Source organism: Bubalus bubalis, chromosome 3 (genome assembly GCF_019923935.1).
Source record: "Bubalus bubalis isolate 160015118507 breed Murrah chromosome 3, NDDB_SH_1, whole genome shotgun sequence".
NCBI classification, from domain to species: Eukaryota; Metazoa; Chordata; class Mammalia; order Artiodactyla; family Bovidae; genus Bubalus; species Bubalus bubalis.
Window position 1 is genome coordinate 149,224,564 of NC_059159.1, and position 22,415 is coordinate 149,246,978.

The following is a 22,415-nucleotide window of genomic DNA, read 5'->3' on the forward strand; positions in this document are numbered from 1 at the left end:
CTAATAAGTTCATGTCTAGGACTCACTCTTCACAAGAGGAATGAAAGGATAGGCTTACAAAAAGACCTGCATATGGAGGTCTGATCATGGAGGCATTATTTATCATTGTCCTTAACTGGAAAAAAACTGTTAAATGGATTAACAAATGTGGTATATCTATATTCTAGAACACTAATATTTGACAATAAAAGAAAATAAAATACTCATATAAGTTAAACAATGAAAGACTCTAAAAATCATTATGCTAAGATAAAAAAGCCAGACATAAAACATCACAAATTATATGATTCCATTTATATAAAGTTTATGAAAGAGAAAAATCAATAGATACAGAATTTAGAGTAGTAAATATCTGGGCCTAGAGGTAAGAATGTCAAGCAATTGTTAATGGATATAAATGTTTTTTGTGGAATAGTGTAAATATTCTAAAATTGGATTATGGTACCACAACTCTTAAAATTTATGAAGAATTATTGAATTATACATTTAAAATGAGTAAGTTTCATGGTACATAAATAATATCTCAATAAATTTGCCTAAAAAGTAAGCAAGATCATGGAGAAATGCTATGGAACATTTATGACAGTAATTAAATGAAATAGCTACTGTAGAATAACTGGTTCAAGAATTAAGTACTATACATTCCTTTCTCTATAGAGAGTCCACTGCTGGCATGAATGACAGGTAAAAATGTAAATCAAATTTTTAGATCATTCAGCTATGATATTGAGGCTGAGAAGAGAAGCTGACAAAGCCTTAGATACCTTCAGATCTCCATAACCAACAGGCAAAATGACTCCCAGATTTCCAGCTTACAGTTTCAGAAGTAGAGAAACTGCTTTTGAGGGGAAACTCAAGATTTTAGTTTTGAAAATACTAAACTTGAAACAACAATAATTATGACTGTGGTTTTAAGTACTATGAAACACACTGAGGGAAATTTGTGTGTCCTGCTTGAGTTCCAAGGGTGCACGTGTTCTTGCGATTTTCTCTTGTCTCAGTCTAGATGTCACAGGTCTTGGCAAGTATACTTCATGATAGGTTGTTTGTGACTTTCTTGTTTCTTTGAACATACAATTGATTTGGCTTTTAATGCCTGTTGTTCTTTTGTTCTAAATAATTTCAAGAGAGGAAAGTGAAGGGAAATACCTTGACTGTACTATCTTTTATTAAGGCCCTTCTCTGGGCCTTGATATTTTCAGATATAATTAGAGATTGATCATTGCACACATGAGCTGGATTGTATAGAGAGATTAAGTATATAAAAGATGTGTAATAGATGTAAATCGGTTAGGAAAATGCATAGTAAGTACTCAATAAACATTAATGTCAATTTGCTCTATTGTTTTAGAGGAATCCACTTTTCAATAATTTCAAAGAAAAGAGAGTGAATGGGAGGGTAAATAAGCATTGACCAAATCTGTTTGGGGTGCTATAAACTGAATATCATAGATTGGGTGGGTTGTCAACAACAGAAACTTATTTCTTACTGTTCTGGAGGCTGCAAAGTCCAAGATAAAGGTGCCAGCATATTCAGTGTCTAGTGAGAACCCACTTCCTGGTTTGTAGATGGCCATTTTCTCAACAATGTCCTTACATGAAGAGGTAAGGTAACCCTCTGGGGTCTCTTTTATAAGAGCAGAAATGCATTTCAGGGAGACCCCATCTTCATGACCTAATTATCTCCCAAAGGCCATACCTCCAATGGCATAGGGTGATAGTATTTAAAATATTAATTTTGAGAGGATATGAACATTCAGATGATAGCAAACATTTTGTAGTTCTACCTTTACACTTAATTAATCTATTGAATGGGCATGGAATTATTTCCTTATAATATGAAGATATTGCTCTGTTATATTCTGTTGCTGCTGCTGCTAAGTCACTTCAGTCGTGTCAAACTCTGTGCGACCCCATAGATGGCAGCCCACCAGGCTCCCCGACCCTGGGATTCTCTGGGCAAGAACACTGGAGTGGGTTGCCATTTCCTTCTCCCATGCATGAAAGTGAAAAGTGAAAGTGAAGTTGTTCAGTCGTGTCCGACTCTTCACGACCCCATGGACTGCAGCCCATCAGGCTCTTCCGTCCATGGAATTTTCCAGGCAAGAGTACTGGAGTGGGCTGCCATTGCCTTCTCCGTGTTATATTCTAGTTTCCAGGATTTTGTTCAGCTGTTCAATGACATTATATTGCCTGAGACTTTTTATTTTCATAGTATGTAGTTCTTGCTTTGCTTTTTGTTTGCAATATCTTTCTTTTAAACAATATTAACTGTAGATTTTTGAAGCTTCTTTTTTGTTTTATAAATAGTCTGTTTCCTTCAAGTTGATTTTACCTTTGTTGGTGTGTTTTAGCCTGTCTTTCAAATGAGAGACCTCTGTGATTGTCCAGTGATGGGCGGCTATCCATCAAATTGTGACTTTCTCTTTAGAGTCTGCTCCTGCTGCTAAGTCACTTCAGTCATGTCCGACTCTGTGCAACCCCATAGACGGCAGCCCACCAGGCTCCCTCGTCCCTGGGACTCTCCAGGCAAGAACACTGGAGTGGGTTGCCATTTCCTTCTCCAATGCATGAAAGTGAAAAGTGAAAGGGAAGTCGCTCAGTCGTGTCCAACTTTTAGCGACCCCATGGACTGCAGCCTACCAGGCTCCCCCATCCATGGGATTTTCCAGGCAAGAGTACTGGAGTGGGATGCCATTGTGCTAGAATACCAATAAATCTGACTGGGCCCCTATTTTTAGAGTCTCTTCCCTTAGGCTGGTCAGTACTGCAGAGAAGGATCTCCCAGGCTCCTATTCACTTTGTGTAACACTCGTGGCCTAGTGATTTGATTTGGAAGAAAAGGGCTGGACACATCACCATACAGTATGTGATCTTTCACTGAATTGATATGGTTTCCTGCTCTCATGTGCCTGGTGGATCTCCGTTCAAAGACCTTTGCTTCATCCTGCTGCAGTTAATAAGCCTCTAGTCTAATGCTAGGATGAGAAGAGAAGTAACCTGTCATTCTCTGCCATCATAAACTGCCCTGTATGATCCTGTTCTAGAAGGACTCTCAGGAGTATTTCCAGCACTTCAGGATCAAGAAGCAAATTAATTCTAAACCACGTAGAACACTCTAGGTATTAATATAGAGAATAGATGTCTAGTTAAAAATGGCAAGATTAATACATGCATTAACTTTCAGTCTCTCCAGAAACCTCACTAAAATAGTAAAGAGTTGTTCTGTGATTTGCAATTGTAAATAAGTAAAACAAAAAATTGGACAAAAGATAACACTGAACTAATTTGGGTAGCTGTAAGCAGATGGATAGGAAATAACAAATACCCCACAGAAATTCTGTAGGCAGATCCATTTACATTTTAGTACCCTGGAATGATGTATCTGTGATAGGGACTTAGATGAGGCTAAAAACAAAGAAGATAGGGTGAAAGTCTTTCTAAGAAACAGTTTCTTTTTTTCTCTGTTCTTTTTTTTTTTTCATTTTCTTTCTTTTTTTTTTTAAATTTTATTTTATTTTTAAACTTTACATAACTGTATTAGTTTTGCCAAATATCAAAATGAATCTGCCACAGGTAGAGAGAAAAAAGGAAAAAAAAAAAAGAAACAGTTTCATTCACATATCTTCTTTCCCAACTCTGAAAGGGGAGTTACTGTAGCTTTTAGTGGGCTATGGACAGAGAGCTCATGCTTCCTGACACAGATCCATCTACCACCCACAGAGAAGTACTTCTGGCTCAGGTGTTCTTGGGACCTCAGCCATTTTTAATGCAGCCATGAAATCAAAAGACGTTTGCTCTATGGAAGGAAAGGTATGACAAACCTATACAGCATATTAAAAAGTGGAGATATCACTTTGCCAACACATGTCCATATAATCAAAGCTATTGTTTTTCCAGTAGTCATGTACAGATGTGAGAGCTGGATCATAAAGCAGGCTGAGTACCAAAGAATTGATGCTTTCAAACTGTGGTGTTGGAGAAGACTCTGGAGCGTTCCTTGGACTGCAAGGAGATCAAACCAGTCAATCCTAAAGGAAATAAACCCCGAATATTCATTGAAAGGACTGATGCTGAAGCTGAAACTCAAATACTTTGGCCACCTGATGCGAACAGCTGACCTATTGGAAAAGACCATGATGGTGGGAAAGGTTGAGGACAGGAGGAGAAGGGGGCGACAGAGGATGAGATAGTTGGATAGCATCACCAACTCACAGGACATATCTCACACACTGGGAGATAGTGAAGGACAGGGAAACCTGATGTGCTGCAGTCTATGGGGTCACAAAGAGTCAGACACGGCTTAGTTACTGAACAACAGCCAGTTTTTATTTCCCTTTTATGTGTTAAGTTTATGAGAGGGACAACTCTTTTCATCATTTATTTCCTAAAGCATAAGAAATGTTTTAAACAGACTGACTACTTGAGAGAACTAGCCATTGTTGATGTGAGAAGGCAATGTAGGTTAAATCCAGGGAGTGAATATATATATATAGTGCTTAATCGTTCTGAACCTGTTTTGTCCTTTGTTAACTAGAAATAACAAGTAATGTTTGCTTCCCTGGATTAATGTGAGACTCAAACACATTTAAATGATATATGGGTGTGAAAGCATTTACTTCAAAGGTATCATGTCGCTGGGGTTTGTCTGAACTGGAATCTGAAAGTTTGCCAGTAACATTACAGTACATACATCAAAGACAAGGGCTTCCCTGATAGCTCAGTTGGTAAAGAATCCACCTGCAATGCAGGAGACCCTGGTTAGATCCCTGGGTCAGGAAGATCCACTGGAGAAGGGATAGGCTACCCACTCCAGTATTCTTGGGCTTCCCTTGTGGCTCAGCTAGTAAAGAATCTGCCTGCAATGCGGGAGACCTGGATTCGATTTCTGGGTTGGGAAGATCCCTTGGAGAAGGGAAAGGCTACTCACTCCAGTATTCTGTTCTAGATAATTCCATGGACTGTATAGTTCATGGGGTCACAAAGAGTCGGACACAACTGAGTGAATTTTGCTTCCCTTCACTTCCTTCATCAAAGATATCTTCAAAATTTTTTTTGCTGTTTCTCCCTTGAAAAGGCAAGGTTTACATTTTGTCTCCATAAATCTAGGCACTCTCTGTACCTGCTTTGACCAATAGAATCAAGAAGAAAAGACCGTTTCCAGGCTGAGGATTTAATATACAGATAGCTCCAAATTTCTATCTTCTGAAACACATGCTTTTGGATCACTATGACCACTCTGAGGAAGCCTAAGCAGCCACTTGAAAAGAAATCAAGGGCTCTAGTAGAAAAGCTTCCAGACAAGGACAAACACCAACCTCATCACCCAGATGAGGAGCCATCCTGAATGTGGATCCACTGGATCTGTCTGTCGCTGAACCTGTGAAGAGCAGAGAAGGGAAGAGGTGAGAACAAGTATTTCATCTCATAAACTTGACTTTTAAAATAATTGTTTGTATAATATCAAAAATAAATTAAAAAAAGAAAAATTAAAAAAAAAAACTCTTGATAAGTTGATTGAAAGGATACAATTCAAACTTCAGAGGAGAAATTCTGTGTCTACTAGCATAGCAGTGCATGTGTGCTAGGTCCCTACAGCCGTGTCCAACTCTTTGCCATCTTATGGACTGTAGCCAGCCAGGCTCCTCTGTCTGTGGGATTCTCCAGGCAAGAATACTGGAGTGGGTTTCCAAGGCCTCCTCCAGGGGATCTTCCCGACCCAGGAATCAAACCCCTGTCTCTTGCATTGATGGGCAGATTCTTCACCACTAGCACCATCTGGGAAGCCTTACACCAGGTCCTAGGCCAAACGTAGATTTCCTCGTAGCTCGGTCAGTAAAGAATCTGCCTGCAATGCAAGAGACCCCGGTTCAATTCCTGGGTTGGGAAGATCCCCTGGCGAAGGAAATGGCAACGCACTCCAGTATTATTGCCTGGAGAATCCTATGGACAGAGAAGCCTGTCAGGCTACAGTCCATGGGGTTGCAAGGGTCAGACATGACTTAGCGACTAAACCACCACCGCCAGGCCAAAGGCAAGAGCTGCTGGTTGAATTTTGATGGAGCAAATTTGGCCAAGAACTTTCTTTTCACTTTCTGGGCCTTAGATTTTTCTTCTGTAGATTTCTTTAAGATTAAAAGGGAATTTTTTTTTTAATTATAAAGGAAAATTTTAAATTACAAAGAAAACATAAAGCAAGTCAACTTACAACAGCGGCTGTTCTTTAGCAAAAATCTCATAGAAGCACATATTAAACAGCCTGTAAATGCCGTGCACTATCTATTCCTAAATTTATTTATGGGTTTGCATTTTTCTCAGGTCTTTGTGTACAAGTTTATACTTGCAATGCTTGGAAATAGTGGGTCAGTGATAAATTCCAGTTGCCACTTTCCAGGATAATGAAAGCTGTCATTTATTGATGAAAAAAAAACAAACAAAAAGATTAAGCAGGGGTTTTCAGGGTTATTCTATTCTGCTCTCATTGAGATTGATTCAAATGTTAATGCATTCCTTGTCCAGCTTTAAATGTGGCAGTGGATTAGACAAAGTAATATCCGATTGTTGTATCTGGGTTCAGGACTTTTGCATCGAGTGTTCTGGAACCATCTGTGGAAACCACCTCTGAATTAGTGTGACTCCACAGGGCACGCCTGTGTTATGTATGGTATTATTATTTGATCTTTTGAGATGACTCTGATGTTTTCATGACAGCATCATAAAAATAGCAGGGACCTGTGGTGAAGCGGAAGGGGCAGGCAGCCAGGGCCCTCCTGGGAGTGAGGTTTTGTCAGGTCCAGATGGTGCGCTGCTTTTCTGATCTGGCCCTGCCTCATTCTGTGGGCTTAGAGCATGGTGCCTTCCATTCCCTGATGCTTCCCACCTGCTTCCTGACATCAGACCTAGAGGATCCTGACACTGAGATTACTTTTATCAACATGTCATGATTATAATGGGGCAGATTGAGCCCAGTGTGAAAGCCCACTAGGGCAGCCCTTCGACTTTAGATGGGCTTTCTGAGCTCCTGCTGTTTGCAAGTAATTAATTCACTGCTCAGATCACAGTGAGTATACTCTGGTAACCAGGAGCTTGTTGTCCAAAGGAGAAGATTCAAGGGCTGACAGCGTGTTAAGAAGTTGGGGCAAGGGGCCAACACCATGCCCCAAAGGTCCAGAGGCTGTTTATCAAGGATCACTGTGAGCTGCTGGCTTCAGGGAAAGACAACACTGACCTGAGTGTCTCTTCTGCTTCTTAAATGTGTACTCTTCACCTTTAACCTAGAGCAACCTGTGCCTACCTGCTCAGCTCTGAGCCATGCTTTCCACGTTCTCAATTTCAACAGACCTCATTAGCATCTGACCACTGAGGGCATCATTAAGCAGAGGCTGTCAGGAATGTCACCTGAACGTTAGCAGCTGAGGAACACGGCTTTACATCCTCCCATGGCCAGTGAGGACCTTGGTCACAGGAAGCCTGACAGGTAGGTAGGACTCTGTACTAAATCCTGACCCCAACTAATTTCAATTGTATCTGCTCAGAATGAAAAGACAGTGTTCTTACTCAAAGACAAGAACATTGCATTTCTTTTCTTACCAGAAAAATCATTAACACTCAAATCAGTTATGCAGTTTTCTAAAAAGTGCATTAAAAATAAAACGGATAGAACTAATTACATTTCCTTCAAATTTTTTGGCTGGCTCATTTTTAAAATGCTACTATTAAGCTATGATAAATCATTTCATTAATAGCTGAGTGAGCTTACATATTTGATGGATCAAGATCTTCCCTTTTTTAGCAAAAAAGTGAAAGGACATGCCATCTATTTTTTAATGAAAAAAAAATTATGTATGTATGCAGAGAGAGAGAGAAAGAGAGTCCCAGCAGCAGGAGAACATGCCATGAGATGTCTTTGTTTAGTAGGTGAGTCCCGTAAATGTGACTCAGCTTTAATCTGACCAGAAGCAGAATTTTTTCCTATGCCATAATACTGTTTCCATAGTCTTATCTAATTTGATTTCAACAAGCATATATTTTATTTAAAAATACTATATTATTTACTTCTTTGTTTCTTCTACTACTTTACACTGCTAAAAGAGTCATTTCCTCTCTGTGTGTTTTAGCTCATATTATTTCAGCAGGTGAAGTGTACAGGTGGACATTCTATGCACATCTCAATATGAGAGAATGAATATAATCATAGTGTTTCCTTCTGGTCACCAGTCAGCTTGTGCTGAAGGGTGCTCAACTTTTGTACCACTTGAGTTCCTACAAAGATTTTGATATTGAAAAAGGTAAATGATTAGCAAGCAATATGTTAACAGTCTTGTTAGAATCACTGACAATAAGAAATTTACATCTGAAATCATTGAATGAACAAGTTTTGAATAACAATCATAGATGCTTTTCTTAGAGTATATCTCAGGAATCCATGAATGCAGGGGCTATTCATGATACAGATAATGCATTCCCAAACACAGAAGGATGTATGAAAATGTACATATATACAATAGAATATTACTCAATCATAAAAAAAGGAAATAATGCCATCTGCAGCAACATAGATGGACCTAGAGACTGTCATGCTGAATGAAATAAGACAGAGAAGGAGATATATGCAGAATCTAAAAAGAAATGATGCACATAAACTTCTGTATTTACAAAACAGAAACAGACTCAGAGAATGAACTTATGGTTACTACGGGGGAAGACTGGGTGGGGGGTGATAGTTACGGAATTTGGAATGAATAGGTACACAGTTCTCTATTTAAAATGGATAACCAACAAGGTCCTACTGTATAGCACCGGGAATTCTGTTCAATGTTATGTGGCAGCCTGGATGGGAAGAGAGTTTGGGGGAGAATGGATACACGTATATGTATGGCTGAATCCCTTTACCGTCCATCTGAAACTATCACAACACTGTTAATCAGTTATACTCCAATGCAAAATAAAATATGTAAAAAAAAAGAAAGAAAGAAAATGGAGAGCCCTAAGTCATAATCATTGCTCCTGCATGGGGTTTAAGTTGGGTATAGGAAGAACTGAAGAGGTAATGAAGACGGGGGTGGGAACAGGGAGCAGCTTTTGAGGAGGAGTTGGGAGAACACTCTGAAGCCCAAAGAAGAAGGAAGCAGGCACAGCTGACTAGCAGATGGAGTAGAAATTTAAGAATAATTTTAAATATTGCCTGCAGGTATATAAAAGAAACCCAGTTTGTCACTCTTTGGATAAATTAGGACTTAACAAAAGATATGAAAAAGTAAGAGAATATATCAGAAACAAAAGAAATGTCATGGTTCCACGTTTTAGCACGTAGTACAATGAAATGTAGGGGATTTAGGGCAGTGAGATTTCAGAGCGATGTTGCAGGGCACACCAGAAAGACTGATTCCTTTTTAAAGAGTACTGAACTAGTTCTGAGAAAAGAATTATGATTCAATAGTATGATTGACAATCTGCTGATAAAAGTGGCTCCCACATCAATCAGGTGGACTGTGAAAACAACAATAACAGCTAAAAATGAAATCTATATTCAATTATTTAATTATAACACTGACACAATAGGGCCAAGAGTCATAAGACTTTATTACTTAGGGTTTTTTTTAAAAGTTACCACTATAAAAAAAAAATAAAAGTTACCATTGTAATTCTGGAATTAAGTTCTTTTTGAACTGTTGTTATTGTGGATTAAAATATAAGGAATCTAAATTTTACAGTAGTAAGACAATCACTGTGGAGAGAGAAGAATGAATGGATGATGTTTCTGCTTAAACTTGGCAGATTGGACCCCCAAGTACAGCTCCTTAACTTCTAATCTGTTTAGGTAAAGTAAAAGGAGAAAGCAAAATGGGGGGACTCACTATATCTGAAAAATGTTTGGAAGTTAAAAATCATAGGGACAATTTAACTGACAGAAAACTAGAGTTCATGCTTGTCAAGAAGAGCCTGGAATAAAGTTGACTCAAGTGATGAAACCCAAGATGGCTCAGCAGTGGAGGCCCCAGGTTTTCCACACCTACATTTAAACCCGAGAGAATAATATTAGATCCCTAGACATTTGGAGAATGACCCAGCACAAAGACAGGCCTTACAAGGTAACAGAGTAGAGGAAACTCGGAAAAACAAATTGTGCACAGAACAGAACAAAGTGATATATTTTAACTGCAATGGATATCTTCAAAGGAATGAGAACAGATTGCATTCATGAAGCAAGAACATGTGGCTATGAAAGTAAACACTGAAGGAATTAAAATTAATTTTTAACTACCCAGGAGTTTAAAAAAGTCTAATTGAATGATTGCCAAAGTTAAGGAAATTTATCAGAAATGAAGGCTAAAAGAAACAGGCATAGAGAACGTGAGAAAGGTAATAATAATAAGTAATCTTTCTAAAACCTCTAAGCAAACAATATATATTTTATAAAGAAAAAAAATAGCAAATGAAAAACAAAAGTTGAAGAAATTTCTTTTGTAATGGAAATATGTATATTTCTGATTTTTTCATATTTAAAAATACCACTGTTGCAGGAAGGGGGACCCCTTCCAGGGCCCAAAACTGGGCTCTTGTCTAACACTGGGAAATGAATTGCCTGAGGAGACACATGTACTGACAAAGCAAGAGATTTTATTGGGAAAGAGCACCCAGGTGGAGAGCAGTGGAGTAAGGGAACCCAGGAGAGCTGCTCTGCCACATGGCTGGAAGTCTTGGGTTTTATGGTGCTGGGATTAGCTTCTGGGTTGTCTTTAGCCAATTATTCTGACTCAAGAGTCCTTCCTGGTGGTGCATGCCTTATTCAACCAAGATGGATGAAAGAGAGAAGGATTCTGGGAGGTGGCCAGACATATAATGTCTCCTCTTGGCCTTTTCTGAACTCTTCTGGTTGGTGGTGGCTTATTAGTTCCGTGTTCCTTATCAGGACCTCCTGCCATAAAACAACTCATGCAAATGGTGACTATGGTGCCCGGCCAGGGTGGGTGGATCCAGTCAGTGTGCTTCCAACCACTGGAAAATGTAAACAAGGAGTTTAAAAATGCTTCCCACAAAGCACTCAATGTAAAATTTCAGAATATTAGCAAAGATGATTAGGTTATAATTATTGTTATAAGAAAAAAAGATCATGTAGATAAACTTTCGAGAATCTGAATGAGGTAGGTCTTCTCAATCACTCAAAAAGATAGAAGTTCAACATAATCATCTATAGCTCACTAGTATTTATAAAATCTTTGTACTCTAAGTCCTGTATATTTATCCAACAACAACAAAGTATATATGAAGTGATGATAATTTAGAATCTTAATACTTAGATATAAAGGGTATTGAAGAAACAATTTTGTGGAGATGTTTTTTGAGAACAGGAATTGGACCCTTCATGTGAGAAGAGAGAAGAAGGGGTGTAAAGAATTCAGGCCTAAGCTGTGATTGACCTCCTTGGTCCTACCTGCTGCTGCTGCTGCTAAGTCACTTCAGTCATGTCCGACTCTCTGCGACCCCGTAGACTGCAGCCTACCAGGCTTCTCTGTCCATGGGATTCTCCAGGCAAGAACACTGGAGTGGGTTGCCATTTCCTTCTCCAATGCATGAAAGTGGAAAGTGAAAGTGAAGTCGCTCAGTCATGTCCGACTCTTTGTGACCCCATGGACTGCAGCCTTCCAGGCTCCTCCATCCATGGGGTTTTCCAGGCAACAGTACTGGAGTGGGGTACCATGGTCCTACCTAGATACTGTCAAATAGCTGGGCTTATACAAACATATTAGTGAGCAAATGGCAATGATTTAATTCCTGAGGGAATCGCTAAAATGATATGGCTGACTCAAAGAACTTTTAAACAGCTGATCTATATGGATAACATGATACACGAATGTGTGGGTAAGATTGTTGGTCAAAACTCTTGTTAATGACTGACAGGGCAATAAACTCTAACCTTTCTGGCTACCATTTAGAAATCATCTCTATTGAATACAAATCTACAGATCTACATGTAAATTCAGTAAATCTGGAACCTTCAGAAAATAACTAACTAAATCAATCAGGGTACATCCTCCTAAGTGATTAAGTAATTCTCAGCTAGGATTGTGCTCCCAATGTGTCATTAAAGAAAATATGCTACCCACTTCTTTCAGTCAGTTCAGTCACTCAGTTGTGTCTGACTCTGCAACCCCATGTACTGCAGCACGCCAAACTTCTTAAAACAACAACAACAACAACTAATTTCCAAGTTTAATTTTTTTTTTTTCTTAATGAGTGTATGTTTCCCATGGACTCAATGTGGTCTACTCAGGCAGAAGCCAGTGTAATGGGGGTTTCAAGTGGAACCAATCCAAGAGAAAGATGATTTTAGAAGAATAGACTAGAAGCACTGCTAGGGGGAAAAGTATTGCCACGGGCAGAGTTAGGGAAGCATCACCTTATAGGAGAGAGAGAGACAGATATAGAGAGCAACAGAGATAGAAAAACAGAGAGCCATGGCAACCCTACAAAGCAGCCACACCATTTTGTCACTTTCAGCAAGGCTTGCCTCTCAGTTCCCCCCACTTACACATCAATCCACCTCTCCCCAACTGATTAAGTAATCCTTTAATCCTCAGGGGAGTCAAATTCCACCCTAGTGTAGGGGTCTAACCCTTGCAAAAGAACAAGAAAGGATCAGATCTGCTTCCTTTCCCACTACAGGCTTGCTGTCCTGGGACAGAGGATTTTAGTTCAGTTTAGTTCAGTCGCTCAGTCATGTCCGACTCTTTGCGACCCCATGAATTGCAGCACGCCAGGCCTTCCTGTCCATCACCAACTCCCGGAGTTCACTCAAACTCATGTCCATCAAGTCAGTGATGCCATCCAGCCATCTCATCCTCTGTCATCCCCTTCTCCTCCTGCCCCCAATCCCTCCCAGCATCAGAGTCTTTTCCAATGAGTCAACTCTTCGCATGAGGTGGCCAAAGTACTGGAGTTTCAGCTTTAGCATCATTCCCTCCAAAGAAATCCCAGGGCTGACGTCCTTCAAAATGGACTGGTTGGATCTCCTTGCAGTCCAAGGGACTCTCAAGAGTCTTCTCCAACACCACAGTTCAAAAGCATCAATTCTTTGGCGCTCAGCTTTCTTCAGAGTCCAACTCTCACATCCATACATGACCACTGGAAAAACCATAGCCTTGACTAGACGGACCTTTGTTGGCAAAGTAATGTCTCTGCTTTTCAATATGCTATCTAGGTTGGTTATAACTTTTCTTCCAAGGAGTAAGCGTCTTAATTTCATGGTTGCAGTCACCATCTGTAGTGATTCTGGAGCCCAAAAAAATAAAGTCTGACACTGTTTCCCCATCTATTTCCCATGAAGTGATGGGACCAGATGCCATGATCTTCGTTTTCTGAATGTTGAGCTTTAAGCCAACTTTTTCACTCTCCTCTTTCACCTTCATCAAGAGGCTTTTTAGTTCCTCTTCACTTTCTGCCATAAGGGTGGTGTCATCTGCATATCTGTGGTTATTGATATTTCTCCCGGCAATCTTGATTCCAGCCTGTGCTTCTTCCAGCCCAGCATTTCTCATGATTATGCCTGGATAAAAACCTACATTTTAAAATAGTAAACTTGGCCCTGTCCTTTGTTAACATGTAATGCACACACACAGATGCTGAAGATGAAATTTAATCCCTTTCTCTAATCCACAGAAATAGAAATAAACAACCAACCTTTTTCAAACAAAGGGTGAATTCTACCTGAGCCAGGGAATTGGAACCAGAAGTAGCAGCAGTGCCAACAATAATTACTGTTCCAAGAACTTTGTGTTACACATCTTGTTGACGTTTTACATGTACTGTTTCATTTCATGCTCATGACAACACTATCATGTCAATTTTATTATCTCCATTACACAGAAATTAAGAACTTACCAAATCCACACAATAAGGTACATATCCTGGAATGTTATTTGAGTCTCTGGAATGATGAGACTGTATGACTTACACGTGATGCTGTGGGTCAAGAGAACCCATCTCACAGAACTGACTATAAATTCATACTCCCATAGGCTGTCTGCACTTGCACTAGGACATCTGGATATAAGAAACATAAGAGCTAAAGGAAAAGAGGTAGCTATAGGTCAATAGAAAAACTATATATATATATATCTCATTTGTTGGGTGCAATTTGCCATGTATCATGTGCTTCAAATGGTTCATCCAGAGAAGTGGAACTGGTAACATATTCACATATACATGTACAGATATATGATAAAAAGTAAAGGAATTTATTACAAAAGGGAACTTATTCCAAGGAAATGGCCTGTGCAGTCCTAAGTCAAAGAGCAGAAAGCAGGAGAGGAAGGTCACTGGCAGTCTAGACCCCCAGAGTTGAGCTAATGTTGCCCAATCAGAGATCAAAAAGGAAGTTCAGAGGAGGAGGAAGGATCACAGACCCAGCTGGAGTTCAGTCGCGCAGTCGTGTCCGACTTTTTGCAACCCATGAACCGCAGCACGCCAGGCCTCCCTGTCTATCACCAGCTCCTGGAGTCCACCCAAACCCATGTCCATTGAGTCGGTGATGCCATCCAACCATCTCATCCTCTGTCATCCCCTTCTCCTCCTGCCCTCAATATTTCCCAACATCAGGGTCTTTTCCAATGAGTCAGCTCTTTGCATCAGGTGGCCAAAGTATTGGAGTTTCAGCGTTATCATCAGCCCTTCCAAAGAACACCCAGGACTGATCGCCTTTAGGATGGACTGGTTGGATCTCCTTGCAGTCCAAAGAACTCTCAAGAGTCCTCTCCAACACCAGAGTTCAAAAGCATAAATTGTTCAGCACTCAGCTTTATAGTCCAACTCTCACATCCATACATGACCAATGGAAAAACCATAGTCTTAACTAGACGGACCTTTGTTGGCAAAGTAATGTCTCTGCTTTTTAATATGCTGTCCAGGTTGGTCATAACTTTCTTTCCCAGGAGTAAGCGTCTTTTAATTTCATGTCTGCAATCGCCATCTGCAGTGATTTTGGAGCCCCCCAAAAATAAAGTCACCCACTGTTTCCACTCTTTTCCCATCTATTTGCCATGAAGTGATGGGACCAGAGGCCATGATCTTAGTTTTCTGAATGTTGAGCTTTAAGCCAACTTTTTCACTCTTCTCTTCCACTTTCATCAAGAGGCTCTCTAGTTCTTCTTCACTTTCTGCCATAAGGGTGGTACCATCTGCATATCTGAGGTTATTGATATTTCTTCCAGCAATCTTGATTCCAGCTTGTGCTTCCTCCATCCAGCATTTCTCATGATGTATTCTGCATATAAGTTAAATAAGCAGGGTGACAATATACAGCCTTGATGTACTCCTTTTCCTATTTGGAATCAGTCTGTTGTTCCATGTCCAGTTCTAACTGTTGCTTCCTGACCTGCATACAGGTTTCTCAAGAGGTAGGACAGGTGGTCTGGTATTCCCATCTCTTTCAGAATTTTCCACAGTTGATTGGGATCCACACAGTCAAGGGCTTTGGCATAGTCAATAAAGCAGAAATAGATGTTTTTCTGGAACTCTCTTGCTTTTTCCATGATCCAGCAGATGTTGGCAATTTGATCTCTGGTTCCTCTGCCTTTTCTAAAACCAGCTTGAACATCTGGAAGCTCATGGTTCACGTATTGCTGAAGCCTGGCTTGGAGAATTTTAAGCATCACTTTACTAGCGTGTGAGATGAGTGCAATTGTGCAGTAGTTTGAGCATTCTTTGGTGTTGCCTTTCTTTGGGATTGGAATGAAAACTGACCTTTTCCAGTCCTGTGGCCACTGCTGAGTTTTCCAAATTTGCTGGCATATTGAGTGCAGCACTTTCACAGCATCATCTTTCAGGATTTGAAATAGCTCAACTGGAATTCCATCACCTCCACTAGCTTTGTTCATAGCTTTGTTCATTTGTTTCTACATTGGGGAAGCCAAAACTCTCTTTCAAATATATTTTAATTGATTAAGTCAGACCCACCTAGGGTAACCTCATTTTGAATTAATTTACAGACAAGTAATTAGGGCTTTTTTTTAATGACATTTGCAAAGTCTTTTCACAACCACAGGTAGTTGCTCAGTTATTTTGACTCTTTACAACTCCGTGGACTCTAGCCTGCCAGGCTTCTCTGTCCATGGAATTCTCCAAGAATACTGGAGTGAGTAGCTATTTCCTTCTCCAGGGGCTCTTCCTGACCCCAGGATCCAACCCAGGTCTCCCACATTGTAGGTGGATTCTCAACCTTCTGAGCCACCAAGGAAGCCCCTCACAGAAACATCTACTTTAATGTTTGATTGAATGACTAGGACATGTGTGCTGGACACATAAAGGTGCTACTTCCGCCTATCCTCCAGTTCCCACCAGAGAGTAGCCTTCATAGAGCACCCTAACCAGAAATATACTAACAATGTAGTTCTGGAGATTGTACTTCAGCGGAGCCAGAGAGACACTTCAGAAAGACATCACACTGTGCACTTGGAGCTATGTTTCCCACAGCTTAGGCATAGTCTGTTGTCCTTATAGCACCCCATAAAGTAGGGATGAACAGATTATGCAACTTGCTTACCAACAGGAAGCAGCCAAGCCAGGAACAGAACAGAGTAGAGAACCCTCTTCTGTGCAGTGATTCATTTCTCAAAACAAAACTGGGATTGGTCATTGGTCTCTATTCTTTTCCACATTGGATTCCTTTTGAAGCTGCACACAATTATCTGGTCTACATTTTCACACCATTATTTGTTAAGGAAGATTCATACCTTTCCTACAGAGAAAGTAAAGATTTCTAGGGGATCAGTTCAGTTCAGTTGCTTAGTTGTATCTGACTCTTTGTGTCCCCCATGGACTGCAACACGCCAGGCTTCCCTGTCCATCACCAACTCCCGGAGCTTATTCAAACTCATGTCCATTGAATCAGTAATGCCATCCAACCATCTCATCCTCTGTCGCCCGCTTTTCCTCCTATCAATCTCCTCCCCTTCAATCTTTCCCAGTATCAGGGTCTTTTCAAATGAGTCAGCTCTTCATCAGGTGGCCAAATTATTGGAGTTTCAGCTTCAGCATCAGTCCTTCCAATAAACATTCAGGGCTTATTTGGTTTAGAATGGACAGGTTGGATCTCCTTGCAGTCCAAGGGACTCTTGAGAGTCTTCTCCAACACCACAGTTCAAATGCATCCATTCTTCAGAGCTCAGTTTTCTTTATAGTCCAACTCTCACATCCATACCTGACTACTGGAAAAACCATAGCCTTGACTAGACGGGCCTTTGTTGGCAAAGTAATGTCTCAGCTTTTTAATATGCTGTCTAGGTTGGTCATAGCTTTTCTTCCAAAGAGCAAGCATCTTTTAATTTCATGGCTGAAGTCACCATCTGCAGCAATTTTGGAGCCCCCAAAATGAAATCTCTCAGTATTTCCATTTTTCCCCATCTATTTTCCATTAAGTGATGGGACCAGATGCCATGATCTTAGTTTTCTGAATGTTGAGTTTTAAGCCAACTTTTTCACTCTACTCTTTTACTTTCATCAAGAAGCTCTTTAGTTCTTTTTCACATTCTGCCGTAAGTGTGGTGACATCTGTGTATCTGAGGTTATTGATATTTCTCCTGGCAATCTTGATTCCAGCTTGTGCTGGAATCTTGATTCCAGTCTAGCATTTCATATGAGGTACACTGCATGTAAGTTAAAGAATCAATGTGACAATATACAGCCTTGATGTACTCATTCTATGGGATAGTGAAGTCCCTCAGTCGTGTCCGACTCTTTGTGACCCCATGGACAGTAGCCAACCAATCTCTTCCATCCATGGGATTTTCCAGGCAAGAATACTGGAGTGGGTTTCCATTTCCTTCTCCAGGGGATCTTCCTGACCCAGAGATCGAATCTGGGTCTCCTGCATTGTAGGCAGATGCTTTACCGTCTGAGCCACCAGGGAAGGCCTTCTATGGGATGCAGAGGCATAAATATCTGGACACTCTTATAGGAGTTTAAATTACTTTCATCTAACTCTTGCAGGGAGAAGAATCAAGAAAAATGTTTTCCATCCATTTCCAGCCATTACTAGTAATTTTTTATTTGTTTTAAAGAAAACACATTTCTACCTGAATATGCTTTTGTTACCAGTAAACATTATGTGTGGGAGTAGGGACTTTGAAAAGAGAGAGACATGCTTTAAAATGTAGTTCCAAGCACATTCTCTGCCTGCAGTTCATTTTAGAGTCTCTGACTATAGTAGAAAATTTGTTCTGAGGTGTAACTTATAATGAGTGATGAATCATGCAGCCCACTCATAATACAGATTGTCAAGCCCCTGTCAGACACTACTATATTTTTATTTTTTTATTAGCTACCAAGTTAACTTTTTAAATTACTGATGTGTACTTTTCAAAACTCCATGCATAGTCAAAGCCTGCAGCAATGACTTGTGAGTACAATACATCTGTGGGGGTTTGATTTTAATGAGGGGTTCTTGATACATCAGCCTTCTCAGAGGCTATTAGTAAGAAGGATGGGAGAAATCTTTTCCACTGTGGAGGTGTTAGCTCATAGTTTCTTCAGCTGCTCCTAGAATCTGGGGTTGAACAAACGTCCCCAAGAAAGAAACATCAGGGGTCTGGTCAGTATCTCCCAGCTAGCCATCTTGGGGATGTGTCCCCTCCAGTCTCTGATTCTTTATTGATCATGGGAAGGATTTCTGAGACTAGCAGCAAATTGCCAGTGCTGGGAAGGGAAGGGCTTCCCTGATGCTGACTCGTGTGCTCTGCCTGTGCTGCATGGAGTTCTATTTAGTGATGATTGTACTGACCCTGCTGTGCATGACTCAGAATAATCCCCTGTGCTCCAGTTACACTGGCTTCCTGGCTGCACAGACTGTTAGCGAGGTAGTGTGGACCATGGGTGTGGGCAAATGAGGCCACAAAGAAGCAAATGTCATTGACAACAAGGAGGTCCAGGAAAGGCAGGCCAGACGCTGAATGTCATCAGTGTTGATGCTCGAATGACATGATGTGGAAGGGAGTGTCTATGAGGACAACAGGAAAGCCACTCATTAAGGTAGTAGGCAATGGAGGGGAGTGGCCTGAACCTGAAAAACAGCATTGTTTCATGGTGCAGGAGAGCCATGCAGGAAAAGTAAACCTCAACTTCATTTCCTGTTCCAAAAGTAGGGAAATTGGAGGAAATCAGGTCTGCCTCTTCTGAAAAAACTGCAGGAGAAGTATGTTCTGAGGACAGTCAGGACCCACGAAGGCCAGGAGGTGAACCCTGGCAGAAAGTGTTGGGAACATAGGACATTTTGTTAATGACAGGACATCAGAGGTCATAGTGCAACAATTTGGGAGAAACTAGAGAGCTGATGCACCATTGGGTCAGATTCAGAAGGTTTGTCACACTTAAATTCTATCCCAGGTGACCTAGATGGTAAAAAATCTGGGCTGCAGTGCAGGAGACCCAGGTTCAATCCCTGGGTCAGGAGGATCTCCCAGAGTAGGAAATGGTAACCCACTCCAGTATTCTTGCCTGGAAAATTCCATCAACAGAGGAGACTGTTGGGCCACAGTCCAAGGAGGGCAAAGAGCTGGACACTACTGAGCGACTAACACACCACACAGAGGCAGGAGAGGAAGTTACAAAGACTCTAGAAAAGCCATTTTCCCACTGAGAGCAAGGACAGTGCCCAAGAATGTCCACATGCTGGGTTGGGGTCCTCACCATCTCGTGATCAGTGAAAGCTCCATCTGAGAATGGTAGGTAGGGCTACAAGGATCCATGTCACAGCACAAAAGGAAGCTTCATTGTTCCGAGCTGCAAGGACAGGGATGGAAGATAAAACACTGTTTCTTCCTCAATATGTGCTTCATTTGAGTTGTGACTGTTAATGACAAAATTTACAAACAAATTAATCATGATGAAGTATAAGAGTTTTATGAACTCATTTGGGAGGGCACCAGCAGAAGACAAAAAGAACTGGTTCCAGGATCATTTGAGAAACAGAAATACTCAGTCAAGGAAAGAAAGTCCTAACTAAGAAGGCTAAACCACTTGTGAGGCTGGTTAACTTTCACAGGACACAGACCACCAAAAAACATTGGGATAACTCACCTTCCAGGCTGTGAAAGCGCCAAACCTCACCAATCTCTTTGGGTCAACCACTAATCTGACAGACTGTAATCCAACTATGTTTTCTTGTTGTTAATTGTAGTCAAATACATTTATACTTCAATTGTCTCTTCTTGGAAATCCAGCTGCTAAGTGAAAGCCATTCAGTGAGAATAGAGTTTCACTAATTTTAACAGGAAAAATTAGTGAAGCATCCTAAACCATTTCCACAGAGATTCAAACATATATTGGTTGAACAATGAAAGAAGCTCATGAATTTAATAAACAATTGTGAAGAGTAACCACGGACATGAAGTCCTTTTATTCACAGTGTTGGAATGTAATGAAGGTTTCTTATGCTCGTTACAGTGAGAAGACCAGATAGTGGATGGTGAATGGTGTGTGGGGAGACATCCTTTAGAGGGCATATTGTTCTTCCTGCACCCTTTCTTGATAATTTTCCTTTTTTGTGCAATTTGTGATTGTCTTATACTCAGACTGAACTAAAGTTATAGCAAAGGAAAATGTTTTCAGTGCCTGAAAACTTATGTCAATTCTACACTTTGCACACAGACTAAAGATCCTAGAAGATTCTAGCTCTTCATCACTCTCTGAGCTTACATAAGCAGAGCAAAACACCTTGTGTTCATCTGAACACAGCAGAAACTCAACTTGGTTTCACACAGAGTGTTCCAGCTAGAAAATGCTGCTTCTAGTAAGCTATAGTATCCTTATAGTAAGTAAATCCTCACCTAAAATAATATCAAAATATTGGCTCATGTAGAGTAGTCATTTGGCATGATTCTGTGAAAATAGCACTGTATACCCCCAAAATAGTCATCCTAAGAAAGGTGTAGTTTTTCCAGAGCTGTTATGCCAAAACATGGTTAATAGAACTTAGTCAATCTTCAGAATAATTCTATGTACTCTGACAACACAGACACCTTTCCTAAGTGTGCTTGTTTTTAGCTGCTCAATCATGTCCAATTCTTTGCAACCCTTTTGACGGTAGTCCTCCAGGCTCCTCTGTCCATGGGATTTTTCAGGCAACAATACTGGAGTGGTTTTCTATTTCCTCCTCCAGGGAATCTTCCTGACCCAGGGATTGAACCCACATCTCCTGTGTCTCCTGCATTGAAGGCACATTCTTTACCCACTGAGTCATAGAGGAAGCCCTCTAGGAGTCAAACAGGCCTCATAGGAAATGCTCTCTCATATCAAAACATCAAATAATTAGCCTTTGTCTCTTATCCTGTTTCAGCAATTTTTTTTTTCTTTCACATACTTGATAATCAGTTTTGAGATATCAACCTGAACTTGGAGACTTATTTTCAGCATCTCACAGTGACTGTAGTCTTTTCTTCTGCTGGAGACTGAGTTAGGATGGAGGCGAACACCACCACTCACCTGGAAGAACCATGGGAGGTGCTTGACATGAAGACACAGGGTGGAACCGAGAAGTGAAGCTGACCCCCAGGCAGCCTAGAGACTGTGTCCATGGGGAGGATGATCACCTGACCAAGGAATTTACGGAAGGGGTCCTACCTAAGACCCAAATTTTAAGGGGATTTGTGGTGGTTGGAGAAGACAAGTGCCTCCACTAGAACTTCAAACTTCCACCCTTCTTCTTTAACGCCTTTCTTAACACATTTTTGGAGCAGATCATCAGCAGTGGATCGTTACTCACAGTGTACTGAAGAAGATCCTGATAGGAAAAAAGTAAGCTAAAGCTTCCTAATTGGTAGACTGGCAAAGCTACAGTTTGTGAGAGAAAAGGGCAAGGGAGGGGGCAACAACACCCATGATACATGTAAGCAAGTTGTAAAGCAATTCATGAAAACGGGAATCTCAAAGCAACTTTGTCATGAGCCTCTCTGTTTTTGTCATTTTTATAGGAGCGTGGTAGACAAGGATGGATGATACATGCTTTGTTCGTATGTGCATGCTAAGTTGCTTCAGTCATGTCTGACTATTTGTGACTCTGCACTATAAAGCCTGCCAAGTTCCTCTGTCTATGGGATTCTCCAGGCAAGAATGGGTGCAGGAGTGGGTTGCCATGCCGTCCTCCAGGGGATCTTCTTGACTCAGAGATCAAAGCTGTGTCTCTTGTCTCCTGTATTGGCAGGTGGGTTCTTTACTATTAACACCACCTGGGAAGCCTGGCACATAACCTGCAAGCCAGCCTCTGTCTCTATACTTGCTTACTCCTTCTGGGTAACCTACAATCTTGGCTAATACCTTCCTCCAAAACCATCTGCTAAATAAGGCTCTGGTATCTGATGAACTACCTAATTAGAAAAATTTCCCTGCTATCCCTTGAAAAAATATATTAAAAAAGTAATGGTCAT

General features: G+C 40.7%; 1 long non-coding RNA gene across 1 annotated transcript in view; it reads left to right on the forward strand.

Moving 5' to 3' along the window:
- Window positions 1–6,949: 6,949 nt before the first annotated feature.
- LOC123332434 overlaps window positions 6,950–22,415 on the forward strand; it is a 28,663-nt gene continuing 13,197 nt past the window's right edge. The window contains exon 1 of the long non-coding RNA XR_006549223.1: window positions 6,950–7,477. This is a non-coding gene — a long non-coding RNA (uncharacterized LOC123332434). The remainder of the gene's footprint in view (window positions 7,478–22,415) is intronic.